Source organism: Nycticebus coucang, chromosome X, assembly GCF_027406575.1.
Source record: "Nycticebus coucang isolate mNycCou1 chromosome X, mNycCou1.pri, whole genome shotgun sequence".
Lineage (NCBI taxonomy): Eukaryota > Metazoa > Chordata > Mammalia > Primates > Lorisidae > Nycticebus > Nycticebus coucang.
Genome location: NC_069804.1, coordinates 107,240,039 through 107,261,368, shown reverse-complemented (window position 1 = coordinate 107,261,368; position 21,330 = coordinate 107,240,039). Strand labels below are relative to the sequence as shown.

The window sequence follows — 21,330 nt, the reverse complement described above, 5'->3', positions numbered from 1 at the left end:
ACACACACATAAAACACACATATATACATATACATGTATATACAAATACACTCATGCACTAAAATATACTTCAAATATATCTAAACAAATACACACAAGTATATTAGAACTTAGTTTTCTACAAAAATTTGGTTATACAACACACTTTTAAACAATCAACAAGTACTTTATTCATTAGATAATGTATCATTATTTTTTTCATATATTTGGTGCATTTTTTCTATTCTTTAACTATTAGCATAGTTATAGGCATATAATTTAAGTCCACATTTTTGTTTTTATTTGTTAATTTATTTTTTTATTAAATCATAACTGTGTACATTGATATGATCATGGGGCATAATACACTCACCTCATAGACCATTTGACAAATTTTCATCACAATAGTTAACATAGCCTTCCTGGCATTATCTCAGTTACTGTGCCAAGACATTTACATTCTACATTTACCAAGTTTCGCAAATACCCCTGTAAGATGCACCGCATGGATAATCCCACCAATCCCCCTCCCTTTACCCAACACACCCCTCCCTCCCCTCCCTTTCCCACATCCCCCTATTGTTAGGTTGTAACTGGGTTATAGCTTTCATGTGAAAGCCCCAAATTAGTTTCATAGTAGGGCTGAGTACATTTGGTACTTTTTCTTCCATTCTTGAGATACTTTACAAAGAAGAATATGTTCCAGCTCCAACCATGTAAACATGAAAGAGGTAAAGTCTCCATCTTTCTTTAAGGCTGCATAATATTCCATGATGTACATGTTCCACAATTTATTAATCCATTCATGGATCGATAGGCACTTGGGCTTTTTCCATGACTTAGCAATTATGAATTGGGCTGCAATAGAACGTGTTGGGTAGTCTTCCTTCTTTTTCTACCTTTTGGAACAGGTTGAGTAATATAGGTACTAATTCCTCTTTAAAGGTTTGGTAGAATTCTGACGTAAAACCGTCTGGTCCCGGGCTTTACTTTTTAGGGAGGTTTTGTATAGTTGATGCTATTTCCGAACTTGATATGGGCCTGTTCAGTATTTCCACCTGATTCTGGCTGAGACTTGGAAGGTGACGTGCTTCCAAGTATCGGTCAATTTCCTTCAGATTTTCATATTTCTGAGAATACAGTTTCTTGTAATATTTATTAAGAATTTTTTTGATTTCTGAGGAGTCTGTTGTTATTTCGTCTTTGTTGTTTCTGATTGATGAGATTAGAGATTTCACTCTTTTTTTCCTGATTAGGTTGGCCAAAGGTTTATCTATTTTATTGACCTTTTCGAAAAACCAGCTTTTTGATTTATTGATCTGTTGTATTATTCTTTTGTTTTCAATTTCATTTAATTCTGCTATAATTTTGGTTATTTTTTTTCTTCTACTGGGTTTGGGTTGGCATGTTCTTCCTTTTCCAGTTGCTTGAGATGTTCCATTAAGTTGTTAACTTCCTCTCTTTATGTTCACTTGAGAAAGCTTGCAGTTCTATAAATTTCCTTGTTGGAACTGCCTTTGCGGTGTCCCAGAGGTTCTGAAAGATTGTGTCTTCACTGTCGTTTTACTCCCGCTTGAAGTCTCAGCTGTGTGGAAAAACCAGCAATTAAGTCACCCCACCCGCCCACCTCTGGCATCTATTGGAAAAGGAAAATCAAACCTTCCTACAACCGCATACCCAGGGCTCCGCCTGAAAAGTCCTTAGTCTTTTAGTTCAGTTCAAAAGGTCCAAATTGATTGTCTCAATCGGCACCTGTCTCAGATGGGAGTGTTCAAGATGTCCCTGGGAACTGGATCACTGGAGTCTGGTGACTCCTCTGATATGGCTTACTCCAGTGCTGCGTGAAGTCAGGAGGAGCCACCTAGCAAATAGATCAGTCTGGGAAGGTTGATGTCTCCTTCCCCACTTTGCCCCTCCATCGTACCCAGTCACTGGTATCTCTGCAGATGGCTAACCCAGTTGCCTGTAGTGAACAGATACTCCAGGGGTTTGCACCTGCCTGAATTGCAAATAAATCTGCCAGGCCCCTGCAGTCTGCCGCTGTCTAGCAGAAGGAGATGGGGCCTGACATCTTTGAGTGCTTGATGCAGGTTGGGGGGAGGTGTTCACTCAGGCTTAGCGCTGTCCCTGATTGATGTTGCTAACAGAACAGAACAGAACAGAACAGGCAACTTTGTGGGGTTCTGTCTCTGTTTCTGCTAAAATCGCCTGCAGAAGACAGGCTGTTCTGAGTTCAAACGTCTTTGCTGCTGGAGGTTTGTGTCCGATTACCTCTCTGAGTTGACCCTGCCGTGGAAGCTTCCCGGGTTTGTGAGCAGTATCAGGCAAATCCTTTGCTCACTGGTGGCCTCCTATGGTTGCCCAGGGAGACAGGGGGTTTGGCTTCAGAATATCCAGAAGTGAGCCGTTTTGCTATTAAAGAAAAACGGCGGTTGATCTGCCTCCAGGAACTGCCGCTCTGGTGTGGGCACCCAGCCGACTCTTTTCTCCTCTGTTTTGTGCCCCAGAGTCAGCACTGACCAGCTGCAGTTTATGCTCTGTCTATACCCCTCAAGAGATCTCCCAAGAATCTGGACTCCTGGGAGGCATGCCCCCAGACTCCCGAGTGAGAGTTGGGGGGAGTGCTGGGAGCTCAGAGCTAGAAACAGGGAAGCTACAGTTTTACTCAGTTTTATGCCTGGCCATATTGTTGCCCAAGGAGGGCTGCTGCACCGCGCCACAGGGAAGTGCCGCTGAGACGTGTCTCCCCCTAAGCCGAGTGCCCTCTCCTCGCTCGTGTGTCTCAGATTCAGGGCTGACCAGTTGCAGCTCAGGCACTGAGTACTCCCCTTGAGAAATCACCCAAGGATCCAAACTCCTGGGGGACAGGCCCCCAGTCCCCAAGTGAGAATGGGGGGGAGTACTGGGAGCTCAGCAGGGAAGCTAGAGTTTCACTCAGTTTTATGCCTGGCCATATTGATGCCCGGGGAGGGCTTCTGCACCGCACGGCAGGGAAGTGCCGCTGAGGCGTGACTCCACCTTAGCCAGGTGCCCTCTCCTGACTCACGTGCCTCAGAGTGAGTGCTGACCAGTTGCAGCTCGGGGACTGTCCACTCCCCTTGATAAATCACCCAAGAATCCGAACTCATGGAGGATAGGCCTCCAGACCTCAGTGTGCGTGGGGGGGGGGGAGTGTTGGGAGTTCAAGGTTGCCAGCAAAGGATATTTAAAGTTTTATACAGTTTTATGCCTGGCAGGAGAACTCCATGGCACCCTAGTAGGGGAGGTAGGTCCAGTTTTTTTTTTTTGTTTTTTTTTTTTTGTAGAGACAGAGTCTCACTGTATCGCCCTCGGGTAGAGTGCCGTTGCATCACACGGCTCACAGCAACCTCTAACTCTTGGGCTTACGTGATTCTCTTGCCTCAGCCTCCCGAGGTCCAGTTTTTAGAAGGTATCTCCTGTGGAGTGTAGTGGGAGGGCCTTTAATTTCTGCCCATTTGTTTAATTGTGGGGCTGTTGAGCTGTTCTCATGGGGAAGGGAAACTCCCATCCGCTTGGTGATGGATTTTGTACCTTTTGTTTGCATCCTTGTGATCACAGCTTGCCTCAGTGGTGTTGATATGCATTCTTCAACCTTCTCTCTTGGTGCAGCTCAAATCCACCAGGATACTTACTAAATTTTTGTCCCTTAACTTTCCTTCTGGAAGGGAGCCTCTGTGGAAAGCTGGCTTCAGTCTGCCATTTTGTCTCTGCCCCCTAAGTCCACATTTTTGAATACAGATAATGCTATGATAAACACTTTTGTGCATCAGTCTTTGGATGCTTCTCCGAATATTTCCTAAAAATAGATCCCAGGAATTGGAACTGATCTTTTGAAGAGTATGCAGAGGAAAACTAAATCTCAGCTGGATTCATCCTGCCCTTTTATATCTAGATACATAGATACAATTAATTCCGGCAATAATCTTTAAAAATGAATGGGAATCTTACATTCTCATGAGTGTCTCAGCTTCTCAGCTTCTTTTCCCTGTGAATTAGTTTATGGATAACCTTGACATCCAATATATGTGGCACCTAGTCTGGATCATATTGTTTAAAATGGTGTGTGTCACACTTTATGGGGGCAAGACATGATTGCAAGAGGGACTTTACCTAACAATTGCAATCAGTGTAACCTGGCTTATTGTACCCTCAATGAATCCCCAACAATAAAAAAAATAATAATAAAAATAAAAAAAAAATGTAGATCTCTTCACCCTATGACTTTTATAAGAGAAACGCTCAAACGAGGTACTTCCTATTCTACATTTGGTTTATTGGATTTTTCTTGTTTGTTATTTATAGAGTCACTGAGGTTTCATAGACTTTTATGGCTATTGTTGACTGTAGCCAATATTTGGTCTTTAGCTCTAACATATATAATTAACAAATAAGAGAAGTATGCCCTTTCACAAAAGATTGAGGTGTGAGAGGAAGAGGGCTAAACTTAGTCCTAAGATTTAAGGAGGTAAAATAGGTTTTCCATTACAGAAACACAAATTACCCCAAAATTGCTTTAACAATTCCAATTCTTAAAAGACCTTTGATCACTGTACCATGAAGTGAAAGTTTTCTTTCTCTGTCTCCATCTCTTCTTGTAAATAAGTTTTCTTTCCTTCCTCTTTCTCAGAAGAAAGAAAACCCAATTATTCCTTTCTTCCTTGTGCAGAGATATTTTAATTTCTTTAGCCTTACTTCCCAAAATCTGTTTCGTTTTTGACATTTAAGAATAACTGCAAAGTGAAGTGCTGCTTTATTTAAGTTTTAATTTCTTATTTTTTGACAATACACATCCTTCTTGATAATCTTTGTATAGGGTGAAGAAAACAATATTATTCTTTCAGGTGAACATATTTCAATTTTGATAAATACTGTCAAATTGCCCTATAAATGTTGGGCAATATGATTTTGCACTACGCCAGAAGTGTATGATAATGTATATTATATGAAACCCTTATTAATAGACTATTACCAACCTCACTCTTGTTATTGGTTTCGCCAAACAGTTGAAAGGGAAATAGTATGTTATTGCTTTCTTAATTTGCATTTGGACAACTGTTGAGTTTCAATACATTTCAGAAAAAAATTATGGAATATTATAAGTTCTATTTGTGAATTGTTGTTATAAAAGAACATACTTTCTCTACATCATTAATAGAGTGTTTTTTTGGATTTTGTTTTTGTTTTATTTACTATTAAGTGGAGTTCATTAGATAGTCCTAACTTTGAAGTGTTTACGTTTCTGAATGTTTCCAATAAGGTATCTCAGAATTTTGGGTGTTTTAAAATTATTTTCGCATTTTTTTGGTGTTCTTTGCAATATAGATATTATGTTTTTTTAAAAGTAATCATATTTGTTAATCTTTTAATATATGTCTTCTGAGTCTTTTCTTTCTTTTCTTTTATTTTTTTCTTTTTTTATTAAATCATAGCTGTGCACATTGATATATTCATGGTTCATCATTCACTAGCTTCACAGACCATTTACCAAGTTTCACATACACCCTTGTAAGATGCACCACTGGTGTAATCCCACCAATCCCCTTCCCTCTACCCACCTCCTCCTCCCTCCCCTCCCTTTCCCCCTTCCCCCTATTCTTAGGTTGTAACTGGGTTATAGCTTTCATGTGAAAACCCTAAATTAGTTTCATAGTAGGGCTGAGTACATTGGGTACTTTTTCTTCCATTCTTGAGATACTTTACTAAGAAGAATATGTTCCAACTCCATCCATGTAAATATGAAGAGGTAAAATCTCCATCTTTATTTAAGGCTGCATAATATTCCATAGTGTACATATACCAAAATTTATTAATCCATTCGTGGATCGATGGGCACCTGGGCTTCTTCCTTGATTTAGAAATTATGAATTGGGCTGCAATAAACGTTCTGGTACAAATATCTTTGTTATTATGTGATTTTTGGACTTTTGGGTATATGCCCAGTAGAGGAATTACAAGATGGAATGGCAGATCTATTTTTAGATCTCTGAGTGTTCTCCATATATGTTTTCAAAAGGAATGTATTAATTTGCATTTCCACCAGCAGTGCAGAAGTGTTCCCTTTTCTCCAAATTCACACCAACATATCTGGTCTTGAGATTTTGTGATATAGGCTAGTCTCACTGGAGTTAGATGATATCTCAAAGTAGTTTTGATTTGCATTTCTCTCATGATTAAAGATGATGAGCATTTTTTCATGTGTCTGAAGGCCGTGCGCCTGTCTTCTTCAGAGAAGTTTCTCTTCAAATCCCTTGCCCAGCCTGCGATGGGATCCCTTGTTTTTTTCTTGCTAATGCGTTTGAGTTCTCTGTGGATTCTGGTTATTAAACCTTTGTCGGAGACATAACCTGCAAATATCTTCTTCCATTCTGAGGGCTGTCTGCTTGCTTTACTTACTATGTTCTTGGCTGTGCAGAAGCTTTTTAGTTTGATCAAGTTCCAGTAGTGTATTTTTGAAGCTGCTTCAATTGCCCGGGGTGTCCTCCTCATAAAATACTCGCCCAGACCGATATCTTCAAGGGTTTTCTCTGCACTCTCCTCTAGTATCTTTATAGTTTCATGTCTTAAGTTTAAATCTTTAATCCAGTGAGAGTCTATCTTAGTTAATGGTGAAAGGTGTGGGTCCAATTTCAGTCTTCTGCAGGTTTCCAGCCAGTTCACCCAGCACCATTTGTTAAATAGGGAGTCTTTACCCCACTGAATGTTTTTAATTGGCTTGTCAAAGATGAAATAGCGGTAAGTAGCTGGATTCATCTGTTGGTTCTATAATCTGTTCCAGATATCTACTTCTCTGTTTTTGTGCCAATACCATGCTGTTTGATCACTATCGATTTGTAGTAAAGTCTGAGCTCTGGTACTGTGATTCCTCCTGTTTTATTTTTTTTATTCCTGAGTAATGTCTTGGCTATTCAAGGTTTTTTCTGATTCCATATAATACCAAGTACTGTTTTCTCAAGATCTTTAAAGTATAATAGCGGAGCTTTAATAGGGAGTGTGTTGAAATTATATATTGCTTTGGGTATTATGGACCTTTTAACAACATTGATTCTTCCCAGCCATGAGCATGGTATATTTTTCCATTTGTTAACATTTTCAGCTATTTCTTTTCTTAGACTTTCATAGTTCTCTTTATAGAGATCGATCACGTCTTTTGTTAGATAATTCCCAAATATTTCATCTTCTCTGGCACTACTGTGAATAGGATAGAGTCCTTAACTGCTTTTTCAACTTGACTGTTTTTGTTGTATATAAAGGCTACAGATTTATGGGTGTTGATTTTGTTACCTGAGATGCTGCTGTATTCCTTGATCATGTCTAGGAGTTTTGTAGTAGTAGTTTTGTCCCTAGTGTTTTCCAGATACAAAGTCATATCATCTGCGAATAGCGAAAGTTTGATCTCTTCTGACCCTAAATGGATACGCTTGATCGGCTTTCCTTCCCTAATTGCGGTGTCTAAAACTTCCATTACAATGTGAAAAAGCAATGGAGACAATGGGTAGCCTTGTCTGGCTCCTGATCAGAGTGGAAATGATTCCAGTTTAACTCCATTCTATACGATATTGGCTGTGGGTTTGCTGTTGATGGCCTCTATCAGTTTAAGAAATGTCCCTTCTAGACCAATTTTCTTGAGTGTTCTGATCATGAAGGGATGATGGATAAAATCAAAAGCTTTTTCTGCATCGATTGAGATAATCATATGGTCTTTGTTTTTTAATTTTTTATGTGCTGAATTACATTTATACATTTAGGTAGATTGAACCATCCTTGAGACCCTGGGATAAAACCTACTTGGTCATGGTGTATAATTTGTCTGATGTGTTGCTGGATTCTGTTTGTTAGGATCTTGTTGAATATTTTTGCATCTATATTCATTAGTGATATTGGTCTATAATTTTCTTTTCTTGTTAGGTCTTTTCCTGGTTTGGGGATCATTTTGATGTTTGCTTCATAGAACGTGTTGGGTAGTCTTCCTTCTTTTTCTACCTTTTGGAACAGGTTGAGTAATATAGGTAGTAATTCCTCTTTAAATGTTTCATAGAATTATGACGTGAAATCATGTTGTCCCACGCTTTTCTTTTGAAGGAGGTTTTGTATGGTTGATGCTATTTCCAAACTTGAAATGTGCCTGGTTCAACATTTCCACTTGATTCTGTCTGAGTCTTGGAAGGTGACATGCTTTCAAGTATCAGTCAATGTCCTTCAGATTTTCATATTTCTGAGAATACAGTTTCTTGTAATATTCATTCAGGATTTTTTGGATTTCTGAGGAGTCTGTTGTTATTTCCTCTTTGTTGTTTCTGATTGATGAGATTAGAGATTTTACTCTTTTTTTCCTGATTAGGTTGGCCAAAGGTTTATCTATTTTATTGACCTTTTTGAAAAACCAGCTTTTTGATTTATTGATCTGGTGTATTATTCTTTTGTTTTCAATTTCATTTAATTCTGCTCTAATTTTGGTTATTTCTTTTCTTCTACTGGGTTTGGGTTGGAATGTTCTTCCTTTTACAGTTGCTTGAGATGTCCCTTAAATTTTAAACTTCCTCTCATTCTGTTCTCTTGAGGAAGGCTTGCAGTGCTATGAATTTCCCTCTTAGAACTGCCTTTGCGGTGTCCCAAAAGTTCTGATAGTTTGTGCCTTCATTGTAATTTTGTTCCAAAAATGGGCGATTTCTTTCTTAATCTCATCTCTGATCCAGCTATCATTCAGCATAAGGTTATTTAACTTCCATGTTTTTGTATGAGTATGCAGATTCCTGTTGTTACTCAGCTCAAGTTTTATTCCATCGTGGTCCGAGAAGATGCATGGAACAATTTCTATTCCTTTAAATTTACTGAGGTTTGACTTGTAACCTAAGATGTGGTCTATTTGGGAGCAAGTTCTATGGACTGATGAGAAGTATGTGTTTTCGATATTGTTGGGATGAAATGCTCTGTAGATGTCTGCTAAATCCAAATGTTGGATGGTTAGGTTTAAATCTAAGATTTCTTTGCTCAGCTTCTTGTTGGAGGATCGATCCAACACTGCCAAACTAGTGTTGAAATCTCTGATTATTATGGAGCTGGAGGAAATCAAGTTGCTCATGTCTGTTAGAGTTCCTCTTATAAATTGAGGTGCATTCAGGTTGGGTGCACAGATATTAATAATTGACATCACATCATATTGAGTATTACCCTTAACAAATATGAAGTGACCATTCTTGTCCTTCCTTACTTTTGTTGGTTTAAAGCCTATTGTATGTGCAAATAAAATTGCAACACCTGCTTTTTTCTGATTACTTTTTGCCTGAAATATGGATGACTATCCTTTCACCCTGTCTGTATTTGTCTTTTAAGTTAAGATGTGACTCTTATATGCTACATATATCTGGACTGAGTTTTTGTATCCAGTCAGCTAAACTATGCCTCTTTAGAGGACTGTTTAAGCCATTCACATTAATGGAGAATATTGATAAATCTGGCGAAATTTTGTTTATCGAGTTTTTCAATAGTCAAGTGGGCATTTTTAATCCTTTCGCCAGTGAGGAAATTGGAGTTTGATCCAATGTTTCTGAGTGAGTTTACTTTTGTGGTGTAGGATTGGGTTGGTCATTATGGAGGATAGGTCTGAAAATATCCTGAAGAGCTGGTTTGGTTATGGCAAATTTCTTCAACATATGAATGTCATTAAAGTATTTATTTTCTCCATCATGAATGAAACTCAGTTTAGCTGGATACAAGATCCGGTGTTGAAAGTTATTTTGCTTTAGGCGATTAAAAGTTGGTGACCACCCTCTTCTGGCTTGAAAAGTTTCAGCAGAGAGATCTGCAGTCATTCTAATATTCTTCCCTTTAAAGGTAATGGTTTTCTTTCTCCTGGCAGCTTTGAGGATTTTCTCCTTCATATTAACTTTAGTGAAGTTAATTATGATATGCCTGGCGGATGTCTTATTGGGATTGAGTCATGCTGGTATTCTGATGCTGTCCGCTATCTGAATTTCAGAATCTCTAGGCATGTCTGGAAAATTCTCTTTCATAATTTCATGCAGAAGGGCCTCTGTACCCAGCGAGGCCAGTTCATGTGTTTCTGAAACTCATATGATTTGGATATTCGCCTTCTTTGAATTATCCCAGAGCTCTCGGAGAGAATGATCCGTTTTTCTTCTCAATTTCTCTTCCTCTCTGAGAGTTTGGGAGCATTCAAAGGCTTTATATTCAGTGTCAGAAATCCTTTCTTCTGCTTGCTCCATTCTGTTGCTGAGGGATTCTACTCTATTTTTCATATCTTTGAGGGCTGTAAATTCTTGCTTCAGTGTGTCTAAGTCTTTGGTGTTTTTGTCTTTAAATTCATTAAATTCTGAGACAACTTTTGAATTTCTCCTCGAATTCCTAATTGCACTTTGTTAATCTTGTCTGCAATCCAAATTCTGAATTCAATTTCTGACATCTCAGCCAGTTGTTTATGAATGGGATCTTCAATTGCATCTGCCATAGCTTTCCTTTTCGGGGTTGATCTATTCTGGTTATTCATGTTACCAGAGTTTTTCCGCTGATTCTGCCCCATGGTTGTTTTACTCCCTCTTGATTTTTTCCCCTGGAGCTTTGTCAAGGGACTGTACAGTGTTGTGTCCTGAGAAACTGGGGCCCTGTCTGGTGTTCTGAGGCCAGTGGTTCTGTCTTGTTTTCAGCTGGTTTCTGTTCCAGCATAGTGAAACAGATACTCTGGATTGAAGTCTCAGCTGTGGAGAAATTCAGGAATTAATTCACCCCACCCCCCCCATCGGCAAACAATTGGAAGAGAAAAATCAAACCTTCCTACCACCGTGCTCCCAGGGCACCACCTGATTTGTCTTCCAGCGATTGGTTCAGTTCAAAAAGTCCGAATCAATTGTCTCAGTCTGCACCTGTCTCGGGTGAGAGAGTTTAAGAGGTCTTTGGGAACTGGATCACAGGGGTCTCTTGACTACTCTGGTGTGGCTTGCTCTAGTGCTGCGTGGAGTGAGGAGGAGCCACCCAGCCAATAGATCAGTCTGGGAACATTGCTGCCTCCTTCTCCACCTTGCACCACTGTCACACCCAGTCACTGATAGCCCTGCAGTTGGCTGACCCAGTTGCCTGTAGTGAATCGGTACTCTAGGAGTTTGTACCTGCCTGAATCACAAGGAAGTCTGCCAGGCTGCTGCACACTGCCTCTCTCCAGCAGGACAACCTCAGGTGCTTGATGAAGGTTGAGGGGTTTTCACTCAGGTCCAGTCTTGCCCCTGATTAATGTTACCAACAGAACAGAACAGAACAACTCTGCGGTTCCCCTGCAGAAGAGAAGCTGAATTGAGTTCCAAATCAGCTTGTCTTTGCTCTTGTATTATTTATAGGCTGACAATCCCATGAAAGCCAGGTGTGTCTTAGGTTTAGTAAAGCGGACCTCTGGGTCAGCCCCACCCTGGGCGTTTCCCCGGTTTGCAAGTTGGAGTAGCCTCAGGCAAATCCTATACTCAGAGTCTCTGGTTGCCCAGGGAGATGGGGTGTGGCTTCAGAATATTCAGTAGTAAGCCGTATTCCTAGCAAAAGAGGGATGCTTTTCCATGGCTCAGGCAACTGCCGCTCCAGTGTAGCTCCCTTCTGGCCAACCGTCCTCTCTCCGCTCCCGTACCCCAGAGTGTGCACCGACTGGCTGCAGCCCAGCACTGTCTACACCCCTAGAGCAATCGCCCAAGTGTCTGGACCCCTGGGGGACAGGCCTCCAGACTTTGGTGTGAGAGCAGAGGGGAGTGCAGGGAGCGCTGGGATCCTGGGGCTGCGGGCAGAGAACACACACAGCTTTACACAGTTTTAGGCCTGGCCATATTGTCACCAAAAGACGGCTGTCGCACTGTGCCTCAGGGAACTGCCACTCCGGAGCGGTACGCTCTCCTCCGACCGGGACTGGCCTCCAGACCTCAGTGTCCATAAAGGGAAGCACTGGGAGCTCAGAATTTCAGGTAGAGACTATATACAGTTTATATAGTTTTATGCTTGTCAGGAGGACGCCGTGGCACCCTAGTAGGGGAGGTAGGTCCAGTTTTTAGAGAGTCTCTCACGTGGAGTGTAGTGGGAGGAACTTTGAACTCTGCCCGATAGTTTGTGAGGCACTCTGAGCCATTCTCATGGGGGAGGGGACTCCCGTCTGCTTGGTGATGGATTTTGTACCTTTTGTTTGTATCCTTGTGGTCGCAGCTCACCTCAGCGGGGTTGACATGCGTTCTTCAACCTTCTCTCTTAGTGCAGCTCAAATTCACCAGGTTACTTGCTCAATTTTTATCCTTTAACTCTCCTACTGGACGGGAGCCTCTGTGGAAACCTGGCTTCAGTCGGCCATCTTGTCTCTTTACCCCCAATGAGATTCTTGTATGCAGCAAATATTTGGCCTGAGTTTTTGTATCCAGTCAGCCATCCTGTGCCTCTTAGAGGACAATTTAAACCATTCACATTAATGGAGAATATTGATAAGCTTTGTAGGGTTTTGGATATAGAGTTTTTCAAATGTTCAGTGGGCATTTGTAATCCTTTTGCTACTGTGTAAGTTGTAATTTGATCAAAAGTTTCTGAGTGAGATTACTTTTTTTGTGGATAATTGCACTGGTCATTATGGAGGATAGGTCTGAGATTATTCCGGAGACCTGGTTTAGTTATGGCAAATTTCTTCAACATGTGAATGTCACTAAAGTGTTCAATTACTCCATTATAAATGAAACTCAGTTTAGCTGGGTACAGAATCCTGTATTTAAAGATTTTTTGTTTTAGGAGATTAAAAGTTGATGACCACCCTTTTGTAGCTTGAAAGTTTTCAGCAGAGAGATCTGCAGTCATTCTAATATTCATCTCCTTGTAGGTGATGGTTTTCTTACATCTGGCTGCTTTCAGAATTTTCTTCTTCATATTAACTTTAATGAAGTTAATTATGATGTGTCTGGGGGTTGTCATTCTGTTTGAGTCGTGCTGGGGTTCTGAAACTGTCTGCTATCTCAGTATCTCTTGACATGTCTGGAAAGTTTTCCTTTATAATCTCATGAAGAAGGGCCTTTGTGCTTTGCAAAACAACTTCATCGCCTTCAGGAATCCCTTTTAATTGAATATTAGCTTTCTTTGAATTATCCCAGAGGTCTCTGAGAGTATGATTTGTTTTTGTTCTCCATTTCTCTTCCTCTTTGAGTGCTTGGGAGTGTTCAAAAGCTTTGTCTTCAATGTCAGAAATACTTTCTTCTGCTTGTTACATTGTGTTAGTGAGGGATTCCACTGTATCCCTCAGATCTTTTGGGCTGCAAGTTCTTATCTCAATGTATCAAAATCTTTCATGATTTTGTCTTTGAATTTATAAAATTCTTGAGACAACTTTTGAATTTCTCCTTGAATTTCCAATTCCATGTTTACCTCCATTCTATTAATCTTTGCAATCCAAACTCTGAATTTGATTTCTGACCTCTGAACCATTAGTCTATGAATGGGATCTTTAGTTGTGTCCATCATATTATTCCTTGTGGGAGTTGATCTACTCTGGTTATTCATGTTACTGGAGTTTTTCCACTGATTCCAGCCCATGATTGTTTTATACCGCTTGGTCAGATAAGCACATAAGGTGATGTTGTGTTGGGGGTTTTCTAGAGTAGTGATTAACCAGCCCTTTGCCCAAGGGCTGTGACTCATGTCTGTACCTTTTCCCCTAGTGCTTTGCAAAGGACCTCTACAGTGCTATGGCCTGAGTCACTGGAGACTTACTTGGTGTGGTGGTGCTAAGTGGCTCTGTATTGTTTTCAGCTGGTCACTGTCCTATCCTAGTGAATCAGTTACTCTGGGTTGAAGTCTCAGCTGTGAAGAAATACCAGCAATTAAGTAACTCTGCCCCCCATGGGCAACAACTGGAAAAGAAAAATCAAACCTTCCCACAACCAAAAACCCAGGGCACCACTTTGGATAGTCCTCAGGTGATTGGTCCAGTCCAAGAGACCCAAATCAGTTGTCCCAGTCAGTACCTGATCTCAAGTGAGGGAGTTTAAAAGGTCTCTGGCAACTAGATAGCAGGGGTCTGCTGGCAGCTCGAGTATGACTCATTCTGGTACTACGTGGAGTAGAAGGACCCCCCCAGCAAATGAATTATTCTGGGAATATTGATGCCTCCTTCCCCTCCTTGCACCTCTGTCACACCCAGTCACTGGTAACCCCGCAGGGGTGTGACACAGTTCCCTCCAATGAGCAGATGCTCCAGGGGTTTGAGAATGCCTAAGTCACAGAGAGATCTTTTGTCTACTCCGTGGGGCCTCCGCACTCTGCCACCATCCTGCGGGAGAAGCTGAGGCCTGACAACCTTGTGTGGTTAATGGAAGCTGGAGCTGTTCACTCAGTTCCAGCCCCACCCCTGATTGATGTTGCTGACACTTATATTTGAGCAGAATTTGTGATTCTGTCTTGGATATATTCCCATAGACCAGGTGCTGTTTGAGTTCATAGAACCTGTGACTCAGCCCTGGTCTGTGCTGCTGCCCGGAGCTGTTGTTTCTGTTTCCCCTGCAGTCTGTGCTGGGGTGGGTCTGGTTAGAGCTTACACTCAGCTTTCGTTTTCTGCCTGCATTTGTCTCAGCTATGATCCTCTGAGGGTTGGGTGTGTCTTAGGCTCAATAAAGCAGTCCACTGGCTAAGCCCTGCCCTATGAGTGTGCCATCTCTATGCAAATGTCTTCAATTCTCCATCCCGCTGCGCTCTGCCCAGGCTGGTACTGCCTTAGGCATTACCCTTTGCTCACAGGGCCTGTGTTACTGTCCCATATCTATTCCTCCAGTGTCTTCCACTGGAGAAGATGCCTGGCTTTCTCTGGTTTCCCAGAGAGACAGGGAGTATCCTTCCAAAATATCCCCAGGAGTGTGAGCCCTGTTGTTCCTGCTGCTGATCATGCTGCTCTAGGTGGAGGGGATGGGGGGACACCAACTCTTTCTTTCTTGATTCCTTCAGTTCACCATTTTCTCCTTACCCCTGTGCCACAGAATCAGCACAGACCTGCAACATCCCAAGCCCTGTCCATGCCTCTTGAGAAAATGCCCAAGAATCTGAACTCCATGGGGAACAGGCTTCCAGACCTTGACGTGAGGGTGGAGGGAAAGTTCACAATTGCAGGTAGAGTATATATATGGTTGTATGCCTGGCAGGAGAGTGCCATGGCACCGTAGTAGGGGAAGGAGGTCTGGCTTTTAGAGAGTCTCCCCCGTGAGATAAAATGGGAGGATTTTGAACTCTGCTTGCTTGTTTGTATGGAGTATACTGTGAGTCTTTCTCATGGGGGAGGGGACTCCCATGCATGTGATGATGGATTTTGTACCTATTGTTTGTATCCCTGGGTTGCAGCTCACCTCAGCAGCATTGATGTGTGTTCTTCAACTTCTCTCTTGGCTCATCTCCAAACCTTCAGCTTACTTGCTAAACTTCTGTCCTTTACCTCTCTTTCTGGACGGGAGCCTCTGTGGAAAGCTGGTTCCAGTCGGCCATCTTTCCCCCACCTGGACATTGATTTTTATATCCTGAGAATTGCTGTATTTTTTGATGACTTCCAGGAGTCTTGTGGTTGAGTCTTTCATGTTCTCTAAGGATAAGATCATATCCTCAGCAAAGAGGGCGAGTTTGATGTCCTCTGCTCCCATTTGGATGCCCCTTGTTTCCTTCTCTTGCCAGATTGTATTGGCTAGAACTTCCAGCCCTATGTTGAATAGTAATGGTAACAGAGGACAACCTTGTCTGTTGTATGTGGAAAAAGACTTTCAGTTCTACTCATTCAGTAAAATATTAGCTGTGAGTTTGTGATAGTTAGCTTTAATCAGTTTAAGATATATTCCACCTATGCCTATACTCTTCAGTAGTCTAATTAGAAAATGATGCTGGATTTTATTGAATGCTTTTTCTGCATCTATTGATAGGATCATATGGTCATCATATTTGCTTCTGTTGATGTGGTGAATAAAAATTATTGACTTGAATATGTTAAACCAGCCTTGCATTCCTGGGATGAAACCTATTGACCATGATTTATGACTTTTTTGATCATAAGTTGTCATTTATCAGGTATAATTTTATTGAGAATTTTTGCCTCTGAATTCATTAGTGAAATTGGTCTGTATTTCTCCTTTTTTGTTGGCTCTTTTCATGGTTTTGGCATCAGGGTAATGTTTGCTTTATAAAGCGTATTGGAAAAGAGTCCATCCTCCTCAATTTTTTGGAATAATTTTTGTAATATTGGAATAAGGTCTTCTTTGGAGGTTTGATAGATTTCTGGTGTGAAGCCATCTGGACCAGGGCATTTTGGGGGGAAGGGAGATGTTTTAGTTGTTTCTTTGATTTCAGTGCTTGAAATGGGTCTGTTCAGGAGATATATTTCTTCCTGACTAAGTCTAGGGGGAGGGTATGAGTACAAACATTGGTCCATTTCCTTCACATTGTCAAATTTCTGGGCATAAAGTGTCTTGTAGTATTCAGAGATAATCTCTTGTATCTCTGTGGCTTCTGTGGTTATTTCCCATTTAGCATTTCTGATTGAGTTTACAGAGATTTTACTTTTGTATTTCTGGTTTGTCTGCCAAACGTATTCTATTTATTTTTTTAAAACAACCAACTTTTTGTTTCATTAATTTTCTGAATGATTTTTTATTTTCAATTTCATTATTCTCTTATTTAATTTTGAGTATTTCTTTACTTTGGCTGGGTTTAGGATTAGATTGTTCTTTCTCCAATTCCATAAGAAGGTTTGTGAGTTTGTTGATGCACTCTCTTTCGGTTTTTCAAATGTAGGCATCTAAATTTTACTTTCAGGACTGCTTTTGCTGTATCCCTCAGGTTTTGTAGCTTGTGTCTTTATTGTTGTTATGCTCAAGGAAGTTAATGATTTCCCCTTTTATCTCTTCCTGCACCCAACTGTCACTCAGCATAAGGTTGTTTATTTTCCATGCCTTTGTGTGGGGTTTAATTTTTTTGTTGGAGTTCAGTTCCACCTTTATTGCCTTGTGGTATGAGAGGGTACAAGGTAAAATTTAAATTATTTGGATTCTTTTGAGATCTGTTTTGTGTCCTAGCATATGATCAAATTTGGAGAATTTTCTATTGCTGATGAGAGGAATGTATAATTTTAGCTTTTGGATGGAGTGTTCTACATACGTGTATCAAGCACAGTTGTTCTAGGCTCACTTTTAGGTCCCTTGTATCTTTATTTATTTCTGTTTAGAGTATCTGTCTAGCTCTTAAGAAGAGTGTAAAAGTCCCCTGCTATTATGGTGTTATGGGATATCATATTTCTCAGACAAATTAAGATCTGTTTCGGGAACCTGGGATCATGTACATTGGGTCCATAAATTTTTACAATTGAAATGCCTTCTTGTTGTATTTTTACCTTGACCTATATGACATTTTCATCTTTGTATGTTTTGACTTTAGTTGATTTAAATCCATTTGTATCTGAAAGTAAGCTTTCAAATCCTCTTTCCTGCTGAATTCCGTTTGCCTGAAAAATCATCTTCCATCCTTTAACACTGAATTTTAGTTTGTCCTTTGAGGCTAGGTGTGTTTCTTGGTGAGAGCAAATGGATGGCTTGTGTTTATTATCCAATCAGTCAATCTATGCCTCTTCAGTTGGGGATTCGGGGCATGAACATTTATTGAGATAATTGATAAGTGTGGTGGAGTTCTATTCATCTAATTTTGTGGAAGTCCGTTGTTACATTTTGTCTTTTGCATCATTGTGGAAGCTAGGTTTTGTCCTTTAGTTTCTTGGTGCTTACATTGCTGGTGGTCCATTATGATGGTCAGTGTGTAGAAAAGGTCTAAGTACTTCCTGTAGAGCATGTCGTGTTGTGGTAAACTTCCTAAATGTATGCATATCAGTAAAATATTTGATTTCTCTATCAAATTTAAAGATTTTCTAGGCAGGGTATAGAATTTTGGGGCACACAGCAGCACTATTATGAGGGCAACCCAAAGGTCTCCATGTGGGTTTTTTCCCCCCAACACCAAACAATTCCCCCATTGTTGGTGGACACTGACCGGGTGCCCTGCAATGCAGCTCATGTGGTTCTCCGATGCTATCTATGTGGAGTTGGCTTCAGGCCCACAGGACTGCCCCAGCCTAGGTGCCAGTTACAGATCTGGACCTCTCTTCTGACTTCTGAGCAGATTTGGGGATTTGTTGAGTGACTCCCCAAGCTCAGGGAGATGCTTAACTAGTATTTACCAGTTCATTGTGAAGGATATGCCTGGAACAGGCAGATGAAGATGTCCAGAAAGGACAAAGATGTACAGAAAGAAGCATGGTACTGTCACCTACAGAGCTTGTTCAGTGTCACCAGCTGTCCCACTGATGAGAGGTAGAAATAAATAGGCTCCCGTCCAGAAGGAGAGTTAAAGGATGGAAATTTAGCAAGTAACCTGGTGGATTAGAGCTGTGACAAGAGAGAAGGTTAAAGAACGCAGATCAACCCTGCTGAGGTGAGCTGTGACCCCAAGACTACAAACAAAAGGTACAAAATCAATCGGCAAGCAGACAGGAGTGCCCTCCCCCATGAAATTGGCTCAGAGTACCCCATAAACAAATGAGCAGAGTTCAAAAGTCCTCCCATTATACTCCACAGGAGAGACCCTCTAAAAACTGGACCTACTTCCCCTACTAGAATGCCATGGTGCTCTCCTCTCAGGCATAAAACTATTTAAAACTGTATATATTATCTACCTGCAAATTCTGAGTTCCCAGCACTCCCTTCTACTCTCACTCTGTGGTCTGGAGGCCAGTCGCCCAGGAGTCCAGATTTCTGGGTGATCTTGAGGGGTGCGGACAGGGCGTGGACTGCAGCTGGTCAGTGATGATTCTGCAGCATGAAAGTGAGGAAAGGACGGTCGGCTGAGAGGGAACCACGCAGGAATGGCGGTGTCCCGAGGTGCAGAGCAGCAGCCGTTTTTGGCAACAATAGGGGTCACCCCTGGATATTCCAGAATCACAACCCCTGGCTCTCTGGGCAAACAGAGGAGGCCAGGCATCTTCTCAGGTGGCAACCACCAGCAGAACAGACCTGGGATGAACATGCAGACTCCATGAGTAAAGGGTTTCCCTGAGGTGGTACCAGCCTGGGTGGAGCGTGGAGACTAGAAAATGCATACACAGTGCTAGGAGATTCCCAGGGTTGGGCTGACCCAGGGGATGGCTTTACTGAGCTTATGATGCACGCGGCCCCGAGGGGATCATTAGCCTAAACAAAGAAGGGCAGGCAGAGGCTGGAAGTGACAGGTAACAGTGTTGAATATACAAAGTACACTGGCACAGATAAGCCCTGAGGCACAGGTTCTGGGAACTCAAATCAGCCTCTCCTCTGCAGAGGAATCTGGCAAGGTCAGAAACAAACTCCCACAAGGTTGTTCCCTTCACCCAGTAACATAAACTAAGGGTGGGGCTGGAACTGAGTGAACACCTCCAGCCTCCATCAAGTGCCCGAGGTTGACAGGCCACACCACTCTCTACTGGATAAAGACAGAGACTAGCGGCCTAGTCGAGCAGACACAGACTACCCTGTGACTTAGGCAGGTGCAAACCCCTGGAGTATCTGCTTACTGCAGACAACTGACTGGGTCACAGCCCTGTGGGGCTAGCAGAGACTGGGTGTGACAGAGCTGCAAGGTGGGGAAGGAGGCATCAATATTCCCAGACTGCTCTATTTACTGGTGGCTCTTCCTGACTCCAAGCAGCACTGGAGCAAGCCATTTTAGAGCAGTCACCAGACTCCTGTGACCCAGTTCTCAGGGACCTCTTGAACTCTCCCACCCAAGGCAGCTGCTGACTGAGACAATTGACTTGGATCTTTTGAACTGAGTCACTCACCTGGGGACTATCCAGGTGGTGCCCTGGGTGTGTGGTTGTAGAAAGGTTTGATTTTCCTTTTCCATTTGTTGCCCGTGGTGGGTGGGGTGACTCAATTGCTGGTATTTCTCCACAGCTGAGACTTCAACCTAGAGTAACTGTTTCACTAGGGTCACATAGAAACTAGCTGAAAACAAGACAGAACCACTTAGCCCCTCTACACCAAACAGGGCCCCAGTTTCTCAGGCCACAGCACTGTACGGGTCTTCAACAAAACACCAGAGGAAAATCAAAGGGAGTAAAACAATCATGGGGCAGAATCAGTGGAAAAACTCTGGTAACATGAATAACCAGAATAGATCAACCCCCCCAAGGAAAGATACGGCAGATGTAATTGAAGATCCCATTCACAAACAACTGGCTGAGATGTCAGAAATCGAATTCAGAATTTGGATGGCAAACAAGATTAACAAAATGGAATTAGGAATTCGTGGAGAAATTCAACAGCTGTCTCAAGAATTTAACGAATTTAAAGGCAAAACCACGAAAGACTTAGACACACTGAAACAAGAATTTGCAGCCCTCAAAGATATGAAAAATACAGTGGAATCCCTTCTTAACAGAACGGACCAAGCAGAAGAAAGGATCTCAGACATCGAAGATAAAGCCTTTGAACGCTCCCAAACCCTCAAAGAGGAAGAGAAATGGAGAGCAAAAATGGATCACTCACTCAGAGAGCTCTGGGATAACTCGAAGAAGGCAAATATCCATCTCTTAGGAATTCCTGAAACAGATGAAGTGGCATCACTGGGCGCAGAGGCCCTTCTGCATGAAATTATGAAAGAGAATTTTCCAGACATGCCTAGAGAACCTGAAATTCAGATAGCAGATAGCTTCAGAACCCCAGCACAACTCAACCCCAATAAGACATCCCCCAGGCATATCATAATTAACTTCAATAAAGTAAATATGAAGGAGAAAATTCTCAAAGCAGCCAGGCGAAAGAAATCTATTACCTTCAAAGGGAAGAACATTAGAATCACTGCAGATCTCTCTGCTGAAACTTTTCAAGCCAGAAGAGGGTGGTCATCAACATTTAATCTCCTCAAGCAAAATAACTTTCAACCCCGGATCTTGTACCCAGCTAAACTGAGTTTCATTTACGTCGGAAAAATTAAATAGTTTAATGACATACATATGCTAAAGAAATTTGCCATAACTAAACCAGCTCTTCAGGATATTCTCAGACCTATCCTCCATAATAACCAACCCAATCCTCTACTACAAAAGTAAACTCACTCAGAAACTTCTGATCAAACTCTAACTTCCAAAGTGGCAAAAGGATTAAAAATGCCCACTGGACTTTCAAAAAACTCAATACCCCAAATTTCACCAAACTTACCAATGCTCTCCATTAATGTGAATGGCTTAAACTGCCCTCTAAATAGACATAGGTTAGCTCACTGGATACAAAAACTCAGGCCAGACATTTGTTGCATACAAGAGTC

The 21,330-nt window shown here is 41.6% G+C and overlaps 1 pseudogene; it reads right to left on the bottom strand.

Moving 5' to 3' along the window:
* LOC128576932 (general transcription factor IIH subunit 5-like) overlaps nt 1-21,330 on the bottom strand; it is a 38,889-nt pseudogene that overhangs the window by 1,002 nt on the left and 16,557 nt on the right.